We start from the raw sequence: 17,816 nt of genomic DNA on the forward strand, positions 1-17,816 counted from the left end.
ACAGAAAATTGAGAAGACTCAATGCAGCCATCATATTTAATGGGACTTTATTGTTGTTATTATTATTATTATTATTATTATTATTATTATTATTATTATTATTATTATTATTATTATTAGAGAAAGCCCTTCACAACTAACTCAAATTGTGCAACCATTCTATTTAACAGGACTTTATTTTATTATTATTATTATTATTATTATTATTATTATTATTATTATTATTATTATTATTATTATTATTATTCATTATTATTATTATTATTATTATTATTATTATTATTATTATTATTATTAGAGAAAGCCCATCACAAGGAACGTGGATAACATAATAGCCTATATATCCATCCACAAAGACAACGATCTAAATGAATACCTGATTTGTTCCGAAGAGGTGCATTAGCTTCATGCCAGCCAGTTTAAACACTTTTATTTCATTAGCCGCATTAACGGCTGCTTCAAGGTTGCTTATAGACAGGGCTTCTGAGAAACCCAGCCGGAATTGGTTCTCGCACCGAACAATATCTTCATGTCTCGATAAGTGATCAATAAGGTGTTTATATTGTTACCTCCTCCAGCGTCCTTGATGGGTCATGATGAACGTCAGTGTGGAAGCATTAATTACACGCCACTGTTCGGAAGGCGAATTTCCTCTCGGTGGTCGTCGACGGAGTTTAGGGCAAAACTGGTCAAAAGAATCTGTTTCTGAATGTATACAAGATGAAAGTATGAAGATATCCCGCTCTTGTTTGTGGCACAAGTTGCTTCGTGACTCTTGTTGCTTTTATGACAAAAGGAAAGACTCATGATTGTTTGTGAACCACTTGGTGGGAGGAAATTCTTTTTCATTTCCAGAGGCCAGGAAATGAGCGTGAAACCATTCCCAATGCTGTGTGTAGTTTTCAATCAGTGGTGTCCCAGAAAATGAAAGTAAAAGCATTTCCGTTGTTGTGTGATATGAAAATCACTGAGTGGACAAGAACATGAGTGAGCAGCCACATACCCTGTATTGGTATTGCAAAAAAAAAAATAGGAAACGTAAACAATACGACAGTTTGTTTTCTGCGTATGAACGTGTGTGAATGTAAAGAAGAAGGGAAAACATGTTTAATATTTGATTAGTTTAAGGAGAGAACCCCGTATAACGCAACACTTGACGAAAAGAACTTGAAATGAAAATGTGTACAGGAAGGGGACTGATTGATTGATTTGTGGTTACCAAAACTGGCGTCGCAACATATTGGTTATTAATGTCCGTTTTCGCCAAGTTTTGCGCAAAATCCGTTACTGACTTTGAACTGTTCCGCTAACAGCTAAACAGAAGACCAAGAGAACCCGCCGGCATAGGCAATAAATTGATACTTATAGTCAAGGAACTTCAAGGGAAAGTAGTCGAGGGAAGGTTCCGGATCTTTTCAAAAGGCAATTACTTTTTTGAAGTGCTCTTTAAAGGTCGACAAAGCCCAAAGGACATTTTTTTCCCCTTCTCGAGAGCCCCTAGCGATTGAAGATTGCCTCTCCTGTTAAAAAGTTGAGAATATGACCTTTTTCTTACAGCAGTTTTCTTTTCGCGCGATTTAAGACACTTCCGAGGAATTCTGTTCGGCGTTACTGACACAGCTTAGTGTTTATTGTCTTTCCTAGATTATATTCTCTTACCAAAACTGTATTCATTATTGTGGTAAACAGTGTTCATAGGAGAGAGTGACAAAAACTTTATTTCTTAAGCTGGTATACAGCATTCATTGGAGAGAGGTGTTGCTTACAATCTTATAGTTTTTATATAGAATATTAGTACACATATACATATACATGTATGTATGTGTGAAAGTGTATATAAATTAATATTATATATATATAATATATATATATATATATACATATATATGTTATATATATATTTATGTGTGTATATATATACATATATAAATATTATATATATTATATATATATATATATATATATATATATATATATATATATATGTAAAGTCCAGCAGTCAACATCGACTGTCTATCACTGTGTGTAAATCCAAGACCCAGGATAGAACTCTGCCATGGCCGAAAGCACTTACCAATTATGATTTCAGGTGCCTTTTCGCTTACTCGGGGAGTAAGCCTACAAACTACTTTGTTGTTGTTCTTTTTTGGGGGGTGTAGGAAAGGTCTATGGAAAAGCATACAAAGGTCCTAAAAGGGTGTTTCACGTTGAGTTAAAGATACAGGAATTTTAGGAAAGGATATTTATGATTTTTTTTAATGGAATGAAAATTTTAAAAACAAATAATGTGCATGTGAAACAGTGCAGAATATTCATTTCTAATATAATGTGGCGTCTATATTTTAATTTTCGTTGGTGGAGCAAGGCTCTATTTGACCGTAGATTTTAGCACAGACACCTCGAACATCAAAAGTATCACGGGAAAGAACCTATAAGTTAATTATCATTTTGTCTGCAAGGGCACAAAGATCAAAATGGACGGCCTCACAAGCTGGAGGAAAAATTATCTTAGAAAATAATCCAGAAAAGTTTTTTTTTTTTTCTTCAGTTTCCTCAGAAAGACATTAACAAATAAAAAGAAATCTCTTGATGAATTAATTAGTACGGCTCTCAGCGAGCAGCATCCGCCTCTTCCCCTCCCCCCCCCCCCTCCCCGCCCCCCCCCCTTTTTTTTTTTTATCCGGATTGCTGAGACCCGGATGCCTAACACCTTATGGAGGAAATCGCCTAATGAAGAAGAAGAAAAGGCCTGAGAGGAAGAAAAGATCTGAGGTAAAAGAATATTGGTTCGATTCATCTTTCAATCGGTTGATGAAGAGTTAATTTTTTTTTTTTTTCAAACCCTTTCACGATGAAGCCAGAGCAAATCTCGCCCAAATGACTTGACGGGATTCTTGAATAAATCAAACGGTCTGTATAAGCAAAAAAATGGGGGTTTCGGATTGAATTGGTAAAAATTAGAGGTTACGGCATGTATCTGACACAGACAGAGAGAGTGTGTGCTATGCAACGCAGCCAAGAGCACTGCAACAAAAAAAAGAAATGGTTGAGTAGTCACTCCAGGTAGAAGGTCTGCTGTTGGGGTCTAGTTAGGCGCAAAGATAAATTTCAATTTTATTTTTATTTATTTAGTGATTTCTATCACTACTAGTTTTTCCCCCTAAGGAATTCTCAAGTTGTCTACTTCATGAAACTGTATTTACATGGGATGTAATGGAAAAATTGTTGGTTACTTGTTTCTTTAATTATTGCTTTTTTCGCATCCTGCTTTTGCATAAGATAACATCTACATTTTGATATCTGACTATCGTGAGTTTGTCGTTTTTTACGGTTCAAGTCTGGTTTGTACCACGTGATTTAGCGTCTTGTTGCCTAAATTAATTCATGTTGTACTTCTGAAATTTGCTGACAGATACTAAGAGACCGTTTACCCTGGAACTGTGTGTACTAACACTTACTGAAGGCAGATAAGTTCACTATAGTATTCCCTTGTGATTTTTCAGACAGACTAAATGCACTAAAGCCGTCCCTTGGGATTTTTCATAGGTAGGTAAATGTGCTATAGTAATCCCTTGCGATATTTCATAGGACAGATAAATGTGGTATAGCAGACCTTTGTGATTTTTCATAGGCATGTAAATGCACTATAGCAGTCCCTTGCTATTTTTTATACAGAGGCAAATGTAATATAGCAGTCCCTTGGGATTTTTCATATAGAGGCAAATGCACTATAGCAGTCCCTGATGATTTTACGCAGGCAAGAAGCCACATTGGATCTTTCCTGCTCTGTAAATGAAAATGTCCTAGCAAAGATCAACCTTCAAAGGAGCCCGGATCTTCTTACATCATTTGCAGTAGCAACTGTGCTTGATGGTGAAGATATCCAACTACCAAAGCTGGTGTCGTTTTTCCTTTTTCGTAGAATATAACTGTTCCCTTGACAAAACCACCACCATAAATCGAAAGGAAGTCTGTTGCTTATTTCAGCTCATCCTGGGCATCGGTGTATTTCTAGGAGATTAATTTGGGGTAGATCTTGTTTTTATTGAATATGGTAAATCCATCGTTTATGTGCAGTATTTTGATATTCATGCACAGTATTGTGTTTTGATTGGCAAGTTTCCTCTTAGTTGTTATTTTCCTACTTCTGCGAATTTTATTGCGTTATTATTGTATTTCTGTTTTGCGATTGCGAATTGCATAATGAACCTGGGTTTTGTTATGATTTTATCTTTGTCATTGGCTGTTTCATTTATATTTATGAATTTGTTCTCTTCATGTTTTGTATAGCCTAATTTACCCTTGAAATGACTGTCCTTTAGTATATTTTAATACCGATTCAACAGTCCCTTTTGTAAGTAAGCAACACATTATCAACGCTTACTAATAAGGAGTTCTGTCTCTCTCTCTCTCTCTTCTTCATATATATATATATATATATTATATATATATATATATATATGATATATATATGTATGTATATATATATATATATATATATATATATATATATATATATATATATATATATATGATCAGAGGAAGACGGACGAAAACCACACATCACTAAGCTGTCTTTTTTATTATTTTTGCCGACGTTTCGTAATTGTTTACAGAATTACATCTTCTGGGCTGCACATAAGAAAAGATAAAAACATAAAAAAGTTTAAAAGTATAGTCTAAAAGTTCATTTCTGTAAACAATTACGAAAAACGTCGGCAAAATAATTAAAAAAGACAGCCTAGTGATGTGTGGTTTTCGTCCGTCTTCCTCTGATTATGTCGCTTGGAGTAGTTCCCTTTGCCTGTATTCCACTATTATTATATATTATGTATATATATGTTCCTTATTCATACATAAACACATTTTAAAATACACGACTTCACACCACATTAACATTATATAAACATTATTTATATGAATTATAAATATATTATATATATATATATATATATATATATATATATTATATAGCTTTTTATTGTAAGTGTAAATTTGTATATAAAATGTGTGTGTGAACATATATGACTGTGTATGCGTTGGTCTGTCTCTCTTCCTGTGTTAATGTACCTTCAATATAAAATTTATGAATATAAACTCATGTCATGCAAATAACACCTGAATGTAAATAAGCTAAGCATGAATGGCAGAGCAGCGCACAAGAAACCTTAGAAAAGATTCACCCGGCCATTCCGTTCATTATGACAAAATAACCTCATAAATTAGGATGACAACAGAAAGACAAGGGTAAAAAGCTCCGATATAACTTACCTAGCATTGTCTGGGCTCAAGTCTTCAGTTCTTCATACTGATGCACCACCTCATTAGTTGTGTTTCTTTCGACATAAGCTATAGACTTCATGAAATGTTTTGCGGAAGTTATTTTCGTACCTATATATTATGAAAGTCTCTCTGCAATTGACACTGAGTTGGTCTTCCACGAAGCTCAGTCAGTTTCATTTTATTTTACATAATAAAATGGACCCTTTTTTTGGGTCTGAAGTTTTCTCAACGGTTCACTAATTATATTCTAGTCATCTTATATATTTTTCACATGGACATCATAGCTTAAGCTTTCTTCACAAAAACCTTTTTACTCTCATTTCAATTTTTATTTTCTTGGTCGCTTTTGAAATTATGTCTTGCTTTGGCCACACGTTCAAATATTAATGAAAACTTATAATTCCATATCCAGCATATCCATTCTTATGCAATAAGGAAAAGGAGGTTCTGCCATTAAAATCAAATTTTCACGGACAAAACAAGATGCTGTTTTGTCTACATGCAAACATAGTTGTGTGTATATTTATGACCTTGTAATGAAACATTCAAATCCTAAAGATGAACTTGCTTTAACCGTTTGAAGTTGTAACATACGAAATTCAAATAGTGAGTGAACTTATATTTACAATAAAACACTATACCATTATTGCCAAAATTAAAATTGTAGTAATATACTGACATAAAAACTTTGTTGCTAAGAAAATATATATATATATATATATATATATATAATATATATATGTAATATATGTATATATATATATATAATATATATATATATTATAGTATTTTATATATATTTATTGTATGCTCAAAGATACTTTACTGTAGCAGATTTCTAAATTGCCTATGAAAACTGGAATTCCTGAATGTATTAAGGTGTGAAAAAAATCGTTAAGTTGTAGATGTTTCAGAATTCATTACCGTTTATATTTATTACTTCTATTTGTTATAACTGATTTATTTTTTATTGGTCTTTGGAATATGTGTATTCAACGCCTTCATTTCCAGTACCTCATCTTTTGCAAAAGTTCCAAACCGCTGATTAGATTTCCTTAATACCCTCAGCCAGAGTGAAATTTGATTTTCTCAGCGGGAGAAATTGTAAGAATTTCCTTGGTACCCAGTTATGATGTCGTGTAACTAACAGATGGATATAGATATTACACCGGTTCAGCACTCATGCTAAAAAAAAAAAAAAAAAAAAAAAAAAAAAAAAAAAAAAAAAAAAAAACTTCCTTTTTACTGACAATATAATTCCATATTGCTCAGACAATCTGCTCTTCCTCAGACGTCCATTATTAATTCCAGAAGCATCCGGAAAATTTATCATTGAGATTGATTTATTTATTTAAGGCTAATTTAAACCATATTCTAAAGTAAATAAATGTATGAATATACAGAGGTAAGTGATAACGGTTTCAGGACCTGTGAAAATTTGTCCATTTCTAATCTTTATTATTGCCCTGACCTCTTTATTACGTGTGTGCTATTAGACTCTCACACGTCAGTCATTTCAATTTACATCAGGTATCTATTTAATTTTCTGTAGATCTATTGATTTCATAGGTCGTGAAACTTATACGTATATTCACACATATATTGATTTGGCTTAATATTTTCGCATAATTTTCATCTGTATTTAGGGTGAGAGGGGCTACTTTCATAAAAAATGTAATGCTGCTCTGTATAGCAATATTAGAATACTTTGTTTATAATTCCTGTTGAATTTTATTTATTTCAATATCTCTTTCATTTTCTTTTAGATTAAATTGTAAACTTTTTTTAACATTCTTCAAGATTTTAGTTTGTTTATTCATTCATCAACAGTTTGTGATCACAGATGTCACAAAATTAATTTGTTACTCATCTGCAGTCATCAAAAATACGGTCAACTGCGTAGTACTCGGGAGCGAGTAATTTAGTTCATACTAATATAAGAATTCAACAGTGATATAGATCTATGTAGAGTACCTAAGCTCTTTACCAGAATTCCTGGAAAATGAAACAGGAATGTGTTCAGGTGAAAACAACCCTTCCATGGGAGAAGACTCGGCTCTCTCTCTCTCTCTCTCTCTCTCTCTCTCTCTCTCTCTCTCTCTCTCTCTCTCTCTCTTGTTATGTGTGTGCTTGTGGGCTTATGGCAGGACAACTGAAAACTTTCACTACAAAATCCGTGTGACCCTTCTGTAATAGATATTAAACACTTAATCTTTGTATTTCAAATTGTCGTTTCTTTTCATTAAACCCCCATTGTCCTTAATCATTCTTAAAAATTTTTAGGACCACTCGATATCTTCCTACCATACTATATTTTTTCTTGGCTTGTTAGCCTGGACATGAAACCTCCAATACCCTTTAATATTTATCTAGTATTTTCCAATTAGGTCACTTGGGAAATATTAGTACAGGATTTTCCAACAAAAAACCGATCATTCGGTGAATCTGAAAAGAGGATATCTACAGACATGAAAGATAGTTACTTGTTTCTCTATTCAGATACAGGAATTAAGGATTGTAATTCTAGTAACTTATATGAACATATGGTCATCTGAAATTGTTCTTGTTACTATTATAATCATAAGAGTGATACGTGTGATCTGAAGGGTAACCTCAAGCTTCAATATATATCATTAAGAATTACCTTTAAACATTTGATTACTTTTCTTGCGTAACAGTGCTAATTTCTGGATGTCAGATGTCAAATTTCCGAGTGGGCAATATCGTTCCATAACAGCACTAATACTGCGTCGTAACATTTTTAAGTAATTTCGCTTCACATATATTAGCTTGTTTATTTCTTCGTTTTGCAAATCATTTTCTCAGACTTTGCACTACTGACTTGTAAAGAAATTATGGTGGTCAATATACCACTTTTCATTTTTACCTTATCAAATTCTACAATATTGATTTTAAAGAAATGAATGAGCTATTTTGTATGTATAACCACAGTTAATCGATTTTTACACAATTCAGTAATGGTTGATAATAAGATTATTATGTCTTTGTGTGATGAAAGCATCTCATGTGAATATAAAGAATATAAACATTTATCAGTAGTCTTCTTCCACAACTTTGAAATTAGGCATAAGATGCCCAAACAACTTATTGTATGATTTTGGCTATACTTGTATTACCTTTGGTAGTATGGTTGTCAACTTGAATTCATGTTTTTGCTGACTTTTCCTTGAAACTGCGAATAAACGAGATATACAGATATTATAATAATAATGCCGATGTCAATATCATTACTGGATATTCACGGACGCTAATGTTACCTTAACGTTAGTCCGGTAGTCCATTACAGACACATATACCACTTTACCGTAATATTAACTTGATCATAGTATCGTAGAACAAGTAATATGTTTTGTTCGGTTGTTAAGAATTGATAGGATAAATTAGCTTCATAAAGAAGTCTCCGACCAGACTGATATTTCCAACGGATTTTTTTTTTTTTTTTTTTTTTTTTTTTTTTTTTTTTTTTTTTTTTGCCAGTGTAGCGCAGAATGCTTGGAAGCCGTTGTCCGCGAAGTGATCGATAGAATGTTGAGATTACAAGAAAAAAAATTCGTCCATTTCCTTCGTCGCTGCACCATCCGGCATTTGAAGAAGAGCGAATATTTAATGAATATTTAATTATTTCGATAAAAACGTTTAATTGTTGTACTTTCGGACTTATTTCTCTGCTGTATCTCTGAGCTCGGACGAGAAGGACGCATTTCTCTCTCTCTCTCTTCTCTCTCTCTCTCTCTCTCTCTCTCTCTCAACAACAATATCCGGAATATCTCCAAAACCATTTAAATGACACTCAAGCAAGAACCCCCAACCTCTCGCCACCCACAAGAAGCCATCTTAACCCCTCGAAGTTTTCCAACATTGACCCTTAACTTAATCAACTTCTCTCCCCCGCCCCCCTTTCCTATCCCTCCACACCGCCAAAAGCGCCACACACGCACACACACACACACACGCACACACACACATATACACAGCCACACACGCACACACACATATACACAGCCACACACGGAAAACACCACACTCCTCATGGGAATACTATAAGACATTTTAATAAGGATCACTGCAACCAAGAAGAACTAAGTCCTCTTCGTTTGCAAGCTTACAGTCAGACAGGAGGAGGATCGTAAGCATCTGTATTATAAAAGAGAAAATTACGTGTCACCCGACTCCATTTTCAGCCACTTGGATGATGCGATAACAGGCGACGAATTGTTCGTATAGAAGGTTATTCGATCATTTTGAAATCGAGTTGACCTGCAAAATGGAGAAATATGCTTGGGATATTATTACCAGGAGCAAATCATAACACGTACTCTTCCTAGCAAGTAATGTAATCGAGTTAGACTTTGCCTTTTTGCTGGCGTAAAGCCCATCTCCATTGTACACAAATTGTTCCCTTATCAGACTGACGTGAAACAGTGAAGTTTTAAAAGGGACAAAATAGTACAGTCTATCCTAGAGCTCAAAGAAAACGAAGCAAGAAATTTCGGTCAGTTATCTGGGTCTAGATGGCAATTTTGATGAAGCGCCTCTATTCATTTAACATGGTCTGCCCTTATGGACATAAGCAAAGTAAGCTGTCTTAAGTAGTCGGCGTGGACACAGCTAAGCTTTTTTTTTAATAGATAGCATTACTCTGCACAAGCACTCAATGACGTTGACTAGACCAGTTATAAATAATTGCTCCTCAGTGTGGTCCCCGCACTCAACAAACTGTGCCCAGTTGGGTTGGTCAGAGGTCGCACTTTGCAATAACTGTGCTAGATGAATGCTGGGAAATTCAGGGACATCGAGCGTAGACAAATAGGACGTGGTTCCTAATATTCAGACACTCATTGCAAAGACGATCCTTTGTCCTTCGGTTCCATCGAAGTCGTGGAATTAGTGACAAACACTCTCTACCACAGCTTGCTCCGTATGAACTCCCAGCTGAGATACGAGATTTCTCGTTCATCATCAATTGCACTCTCGGTCTCTAGCCAATGAAATGAGTTGTCTAGATAAGATATACTAGTTTCTAGATAGATATCCTACTTGATGAACTAATACAGGGCGCAACACTAACGGGGCTTGGCAGCTGATAGTCAATTTGCAAAGTCAGATCGATCATCATTGCTTATAGTAACTACGATAAGTATCATATAAGTCCACACAGGGGGGTTGGGGGGGAGTATCGACAAAGCAGTCTTCAGGTAACCTTCACGTAATCATTCTCTCTCTCTCTCTCTCTCTCTCTCTCTCTCTCTCTCTCCTGTGTTAGCAACCAGTCTCAGCTATTGTATCAGAGATTCGTAAACAAATCTAAGTAATATACAGTATTTTATGTAACGATCTGCAATGCACGATTGTGGTGAACCCAATATTTTTTTAACTACATTGCTCAGCGCGGTGGTCTTCTTTTTCCCAGCAACGATATGCAGGATTTATTTTCTAAAGAACAACTTCATCTACCACCACTTACACCTGTGCCACACCTGTGCAAAGCATAGACTTCTGTGCTTTGTTGAGGTGTCAGTGTCATGTCGCCACTAATCATGAGATATATATATTCACATACTCCTTATTTTGTCAATTAAAAGAAATAGTATTCCTGATAGAACTGCACCTGTTGTTTTTTGAGTATAAGAGGGGCCAGAGTGTTATTGTGAAACTATATATATGCCTTTCCTTAAACCGTCTTGCGGTTGTTTTCTCACTTCTTTATTCATATAAAGATTCGTTTGATACTACGTCGCTTGAGTGCGCTCAAATATATATATATATATATCTATATGATATATATATATATATATATATATATATATATATATATATATATATATATATATAGTATAATATATATATCAAATATATATATATATACATATATATATATATATATATATATATATATATATATATATATATATATATATATGCAGAATGAAGGTTTTGCTTCATTGTGCAAGGAAACCTTCATTGTGCATATATATATATATAATATATATATATATATATATTATATGGGTATATATATATATTATACATATATGTATATATATATATATGGTGTGTATATATATAATATATATATATATACATATATAATTGTATATATATATGTGTATATATATATATATAATATATATATATATATGGCACAATGAAAGGTTTGCTTCATTGTGCAAGCAAATCTTCATTGTGCTTATATATATAGATGATATATATAATATTATATATATATATATATATATATATATATATGTATATATATATATATATAACATATCAATGGTAATATATATAGCATTATATATATATATATTATGCACCAATTGAAGGTTGTTCAATTGTGCAAGCAAACCCTCATTGTCCATTTTTATATTATATATATATATATATATATATATAATATATATATATATATATTATATATATATATATAAGCACAATGAAGGTTTGCTTGTCGAGATCATAATCCTCACTGTTATTTTCATGAAAGTGTGTGTATTGCGAGTAATATAATAATAATAATAATAATAATAATAATAATAATAATAATAATAATAATAATAATAATAATAATAATAGTGATTCTTGGAATTTCAAAGTAACCTTAAATTTGGTCCTATGACCTGACACACTGATTTTAGCTGTACCGTGATTCCCGTTCAACTTCAAAGTTATTGGTTATTTGCTAGAAGATTCGTCTCAATTTTCTTTCGAAATATCATTTTCTTCCTTGTGGAGATTTCACTGAACAGCAAGATTGTTGGTTGTTTTTGTGGGAGTGTAATTATGAAGACTTTTCCAAACACTGATTAAGATTAGATCCATTTGTATTCTAAAGCACAACTTGAAAATTTGAATCACTGAATGGAAAATTCGTTTACTGGATCACCTAATGAGATATGTGACATCGAGAACACTAAATTACTTTATGCTGTGCTAGTCAGAAACAAAATATTTCACGTAAAACTTCGCACACGTAAATTCAACTCTTCGCTGTTTAATTGAATTGAATGAAGTCCAATTAACAATTCAAAATCACTGGCGAGGTTCATCATCAACTCGGAAACGTGAATTGGAAGCCAGGGTTTGAAAACAACCAACGTCATTTGAGCAAATTCAATTCCCAAGTCAATTCAGAACCCTCGGCCCGTTCAGTCTGGAGGAGACCACACAACAATTAACGAATAATTAGGACGCACGTGGGACTGAAACCCTGCGGAGTTTCCCGCCACCTTTCGATTGAGACACCTGTTGCTTACTGACGAGAAGGTGGTGGAGGAGGAGGAGGAGGAGGAGGAGTGAGGAGGTAGTGGTGGTGGTGGTGGAGTAAAGAGAGAGAATGGAGGAGGACAGGCGTAGGAGCAAGAGAAATACGAGGCGAGGAAGCAGGAAACCATAAAATGGTAGATTTTACCCTGTAACATTCGCATTATACAGGAAGATGTGAAACAAAAATCATACGAATTACCTTTTTAGATATTATTATATGAATTATATCCTTTTACAAGCTAAAAAAAAAATAGTACAATCTGCAATGTTTAAAGTCTCAAAAACTCATTAACAAAAAAGGACAAAATTGTTATTTTATAATTAGTATTATTATTATTTTTTTTTTTTTTTTTTTTTTTTTTTTTTTTTTTTTTTTTTTTTTGTTTTTTTTTTTTTTTTTTTTTTTTTTTTTTTTTTGCTCTATCACAGTCCTCCAATTCGACTGGGTGGTATTTATAGTGTGAGGTTCCGGGTTGCATCCTGCCTCCTTAGGAGTCCATCACTTTTCCTACTATGTGTGCCGTTTCTGGATAGAGCAAAAAAAAATAATAATAATAATAATAATAATATAAAATAACAATTTTGTCCTTTTTTGTTAATGAGTTTTTGAGGACAAAATTGTTATTTTATAATTAGTATTATTATTATTTTTTTTTTTTTTTTTGCTCTATCCTAGAAACGGCACACATAGTAGGAAAAGTGATGGACTCCTAAGGAGGCAGGATGCAACCCGGAACCCCACACTATAAATACCACCCAGTCGAATTGGAGGACTGTGATAGAGCAAAAAAAAAATAATAATAATAATAATAATAATAATACTAATTATAAAATATTATTATATTATTATTATTATTATTATTATTATTATTATTATTATTATTATTATTTTATTATTATTATTATTATTATTATTCAGAAGATGAACCCAATTCATATGGAACAAACCCACGGGGGCTACTGACTTGAAATTCAAGCTTCCAAAGAATATGATGCTCATTAAGAAGAAGTGAGAGAAGATAAAGAGAAATGCCGAAGCAGATATCTCACTTATTAATGATAAAATAAATTACTAGATTAATAAATAGATAAAAATTTATTGAAATGCATTTCATCTTCGCTTGAACATTTGGAAGTTCTAGTTGCAGAACATTAGAGGATAAACCTGCTTAAGAGGGAAAGGCAGGAAGATATATGCACGCCATCTATCAGCAAACGAAGAAGTTAACTACAACCATAGCTATTAATTATCTACGAAAACGTACACAGGCAAAATAATATGATTTCTATAGACCCATGCCAATTCTTCCTCATCGTAAAGAATGTTAGCTCTGTTTATATTTAAGTGAAGAATATACTTTCTGCTCATTAACATCCAAACAAGCCTTTCGAAAAATGATTAGCATTACCAGTTTATAAAATAACAGTATAACAATTGATCAGTCAAGAGACAGTATTTCACCGTGAAGTGATTATTAGAAGTCGTCACAATGGGGACATTATGTTTTTGGTTTCTGGTTTGTATCCCTGTCTGCATGTCTGTCAATTTTTTTCTCCAAAGCTTATCTCATAAAACAAATCACTAAATGAAACTCTTCCACCAAAGACCATCGAAAGCCGTGTATATGTTCTAGGGATTATGGTCAAAATTATCACGGATGGGAGCAAATGGGGGCACACGAGGGCTAGAATGGGTTGATGTATGGGTTCTATGAGTGACATTTATCATTTTATTAGGGCTTTAGGCGAATCGGCGAGAATGTGACATGATTTGTTGACATAGAATTAATTGCTAATTTTTTTTATAATAGTGGTGTTTATCGAGTAAGTGGAAAATGGAGTTTAATACCCGTAGAGTTTCACTCTTTTCAATCCCATAGCCATGACAACCCAGTATTGATTGGTAGGTATATACTCGTATCTTCAACAATGCTATTTGATGTTCCTTCCCCGCCTGAATTCACTTGCATTGTTTCCATTTATTTAATTGGTCTTATCAGTTTCCTACGCGTATTTCATTTCCATTATACCCCTTTTTCATTTTCTAAATAACGATCTCTTTCCTCTCAGGTAATGGCAGCATCGTCGCTCAGCCTTTCTCGTTACTGCAATTTTTTTTCTTTATTCCGTTTGAAAATTTCATCTTACTCCATTTATCTTTCTGTCAGCTTAATGTCCACTCAGTTCCCTTTTGTCCTTACTCTAGACTCCTTTTAATTTTCTATTTTTTTAATTAATCTTTTCATCTCCGTCACTACGACTCATTCTCTACAACGTATTTCTGCTATTTTAGTCGACTTTCTTTTGTTTTCGTGCTATTCCACGAAACATTCGTTCACTGCATCCTGTTATTCAGTGTCTTACGTTTAAGGTTTAGGGAATTTTCTCAGTCTGTTTTAAATCATTTTTTCTTGTCCTACAGTGTTCCGTTTGGTTGTTTTAATTCTACGTTTAATTATGAGACTTCAGGTCTCGGAAACTTTCGGTTTCTGAAAGTAACTTATTTCCCGTTCAGTTCTCCTGAAGATGTACATCAACTAAGTGAGTGAGAAGAAAGTAAGATAATTCATAATTTTTTTTCAGTACCAGCACGTTTAGAAAATTTAAGCGCTTAGTAAAGTGTACGTACTAAATTTTAACTAGACTTGCTGAGGATTCCCCGTCGGCCGAAAGGTATTGCATCAGAGTGACGAAGTATCCGAGATACGTATTTTCAGATTTTGATGAGAAAGATAGAATTAACGATTTCAGCGAAGAAAATCGCCACTCATGTGGACTCTGCTTGCATATTTGACATCAAACAACGCATTTTAACGATTTACAGAGACACTGATGTATGTTGTTTTGTCTTTCGTGACTGCTACTGATTGGTTTCCAGAGAAGGTGAAGGAATCTCCCGGGCCATTAAACAGTTTTCGATGGAAGGTCAAGAAGTAATGATTCAGGCGATAATGGGTAATCCAATATTCCGCCAAACCAGAATTGGGGAGAGAGAAGAAGGAGAGAGAGAGAGTAGAAGGAGAGGAGAGAAGAGAGAGATAGAGAGAGAGAGAGAGAGAGAGAGAGAGAGAGAGAGAGAGAGAGACACTCTCGAGTTCTCATATAGGTTAACCAGCTTGAGTTAACGCGTAAAAGTTTGTACCAATTCTGTTCACAATGATTGGTCGTTATACTAGGTCTACATACATAACATAGCTCAATTATGCATATATTATATATCTTTTATATATATATATATATATATATATATATATGTTTGTGTGTGTGTGTGTGTGTGTGTGTGTGTGTGTGTATACACACACACACACACACACACATATTATTATATATATATATATGTGTGTGTGTGTGTGTGTATTTACGTATATATATGTATATATTTGTAAAAGTGTTTGTGTTATATATATATATATATATATATATATATATATATATATATATATATATATATATGTGTGTGTGTGTGTGTGTGTGTGTGTGTGTGTGTGTGTGTGTGTGTGTGTGTGTGTGTGTGTTTTGGACTTCTTTTCTTAGAAAATTATTATCTTCCTCTTCAATCACAGCAATGTTTGGCTCCTTACAATTTTCAGCTGTTAATATTAATTTCTTCGCTATATTTTCCCTTCCTAAAGGTAGTCCTTAAAAATAATTTTTCTTTAGGATTTATGAAGCTTCGTGTACAGATGAAAGGGAGCAAAAGTCCCTAATCTTTTTTTCGAAGGAAAGTTCTTTCAATTTCATTTTTAATACAGGTCATTCGTCGCTTATTCTTTGTAGTTTTTTTTATCAGATTTGTCTATTCTTCTCTTCTCGTTGTAGATAGTTTACATACTAATCCAAGAAGTAAATATTAGCCAGAATAAGCGATCAATCACGGAAAATATCAACCTCTCTTCATGCTTCAAAAAACCAGTTTTACTCTTTTCCGATAAATTTGTAGTTTGTCCTGTTATTCATGGGACTTTCTCGTCTCTTGGTTAATCATTTTAATCTTTATTGTATGAAATGATTCCAAAGTTCTTATTCCGCTGTTTTCTTCAGGATGTTTCAAAGAGGATAGTACTGTCCCTGTAAGTAATGATTGCAACAACTTCCGGTTGGTGCTTTTTAATCATAGTCGCTGCTGATAAGTTCGTCTTAAAGATTTTAGAGAAGTATTTCAAATGTAGACATTGACCTCCTTGCAACCAATACCAGTAAATTTCCTGGAACTGCGTAAGGGACTTGTATTTCAAATGTGGACACCAGTAACTCCTACAACATAGTTCCTAATGGATAAGGCTGTAATATACTTACATATTTCGTTATTTAGATTTTATATGTTAAAGGGTAAATCAGTGAATTCCATTCGCAATAGACCGGTTTTTGTTATGAACCTAGCCCTATTTTGACTGGTTACACACAGTATAGTATTCTGTGGAGCCCCTCTGTATTTGAGGCAACTGTGTCGTCTTAGATGCCAGCTGTATTCTAGGCTGCTCAATATTCCCTGTACCTTGGCCCCCTAGTGCCTTATATTTGTGCTTCCCAGCATAAGGGTAGTTTGAATTACACGAGAACACATCTTATCATTTTTGCCGTGTTTTATAGGATAAGGATTCGTTAGTTCAATAACAACGAAAATAATTAACCAATTTAACCCATGATATAAGGTAAAAAATAAACTCGCTGTTGCTCCCATTATTAGCTGCATTAGGAAGATGGCATCCTCCGTTTCTTCAATATTCTATAATGGGAATTCTGGTGAAGTGCTTCGTCAGATAATCCCAAAATATCTAATGGGTACTATGAAAAATTATTCGCCTTATTAAAGTTTTTTTTTCAAATTAGCTTTCCACGGCATCCTTCGAACCATTGTTTTTCGTGGAGATTTCTTGCAGTTGTTATGAGACTTCGTTCCTTCAATAACACTTGATTAACTCCAAAACACCTTTGGTTAATGAAGGTGCAGGATTTGAGAGAGAGAGAGAGAGAGAGAGAGAGAGAGAGAGAGAGAGAGAGAGAGAGTATTAGTAGACGGTAGACTAAGCAACAAAAGGTTTTTGGAAAAATGTAAGTAAGTTTAAGTAACAATTCTTGTGGGTTTTGTAATTAAGTGAATAAAGCTGAAGTAACTGATGTCGGTTCAATATAATGAGTTAGATAAATAAAAATGGAATACTGCCAGAAGTTTAGGAAAGATTCAGGAAAATAAGACAAAAAGAAAAATGGAGAAGGAGTCAAATACAATGAAAGAAAGGAATCTATAA

This window comes from Macrobrachium nipponense, chromosome 12 (assembly GCF_015104395.2).
Source record: "Macrobrachium nipponense isolate FS-2020 chromosome 12, ASM1510439v2, whole genome shotgun sequence".
Taxonomy (NCBI): domain Eukaryota; kingdom Metazoa; phylum Arthropoda; class Malacostraca; order Decapoda; family Palaemonidae; genus Macrobrachium; species Macrobrachium nipponense.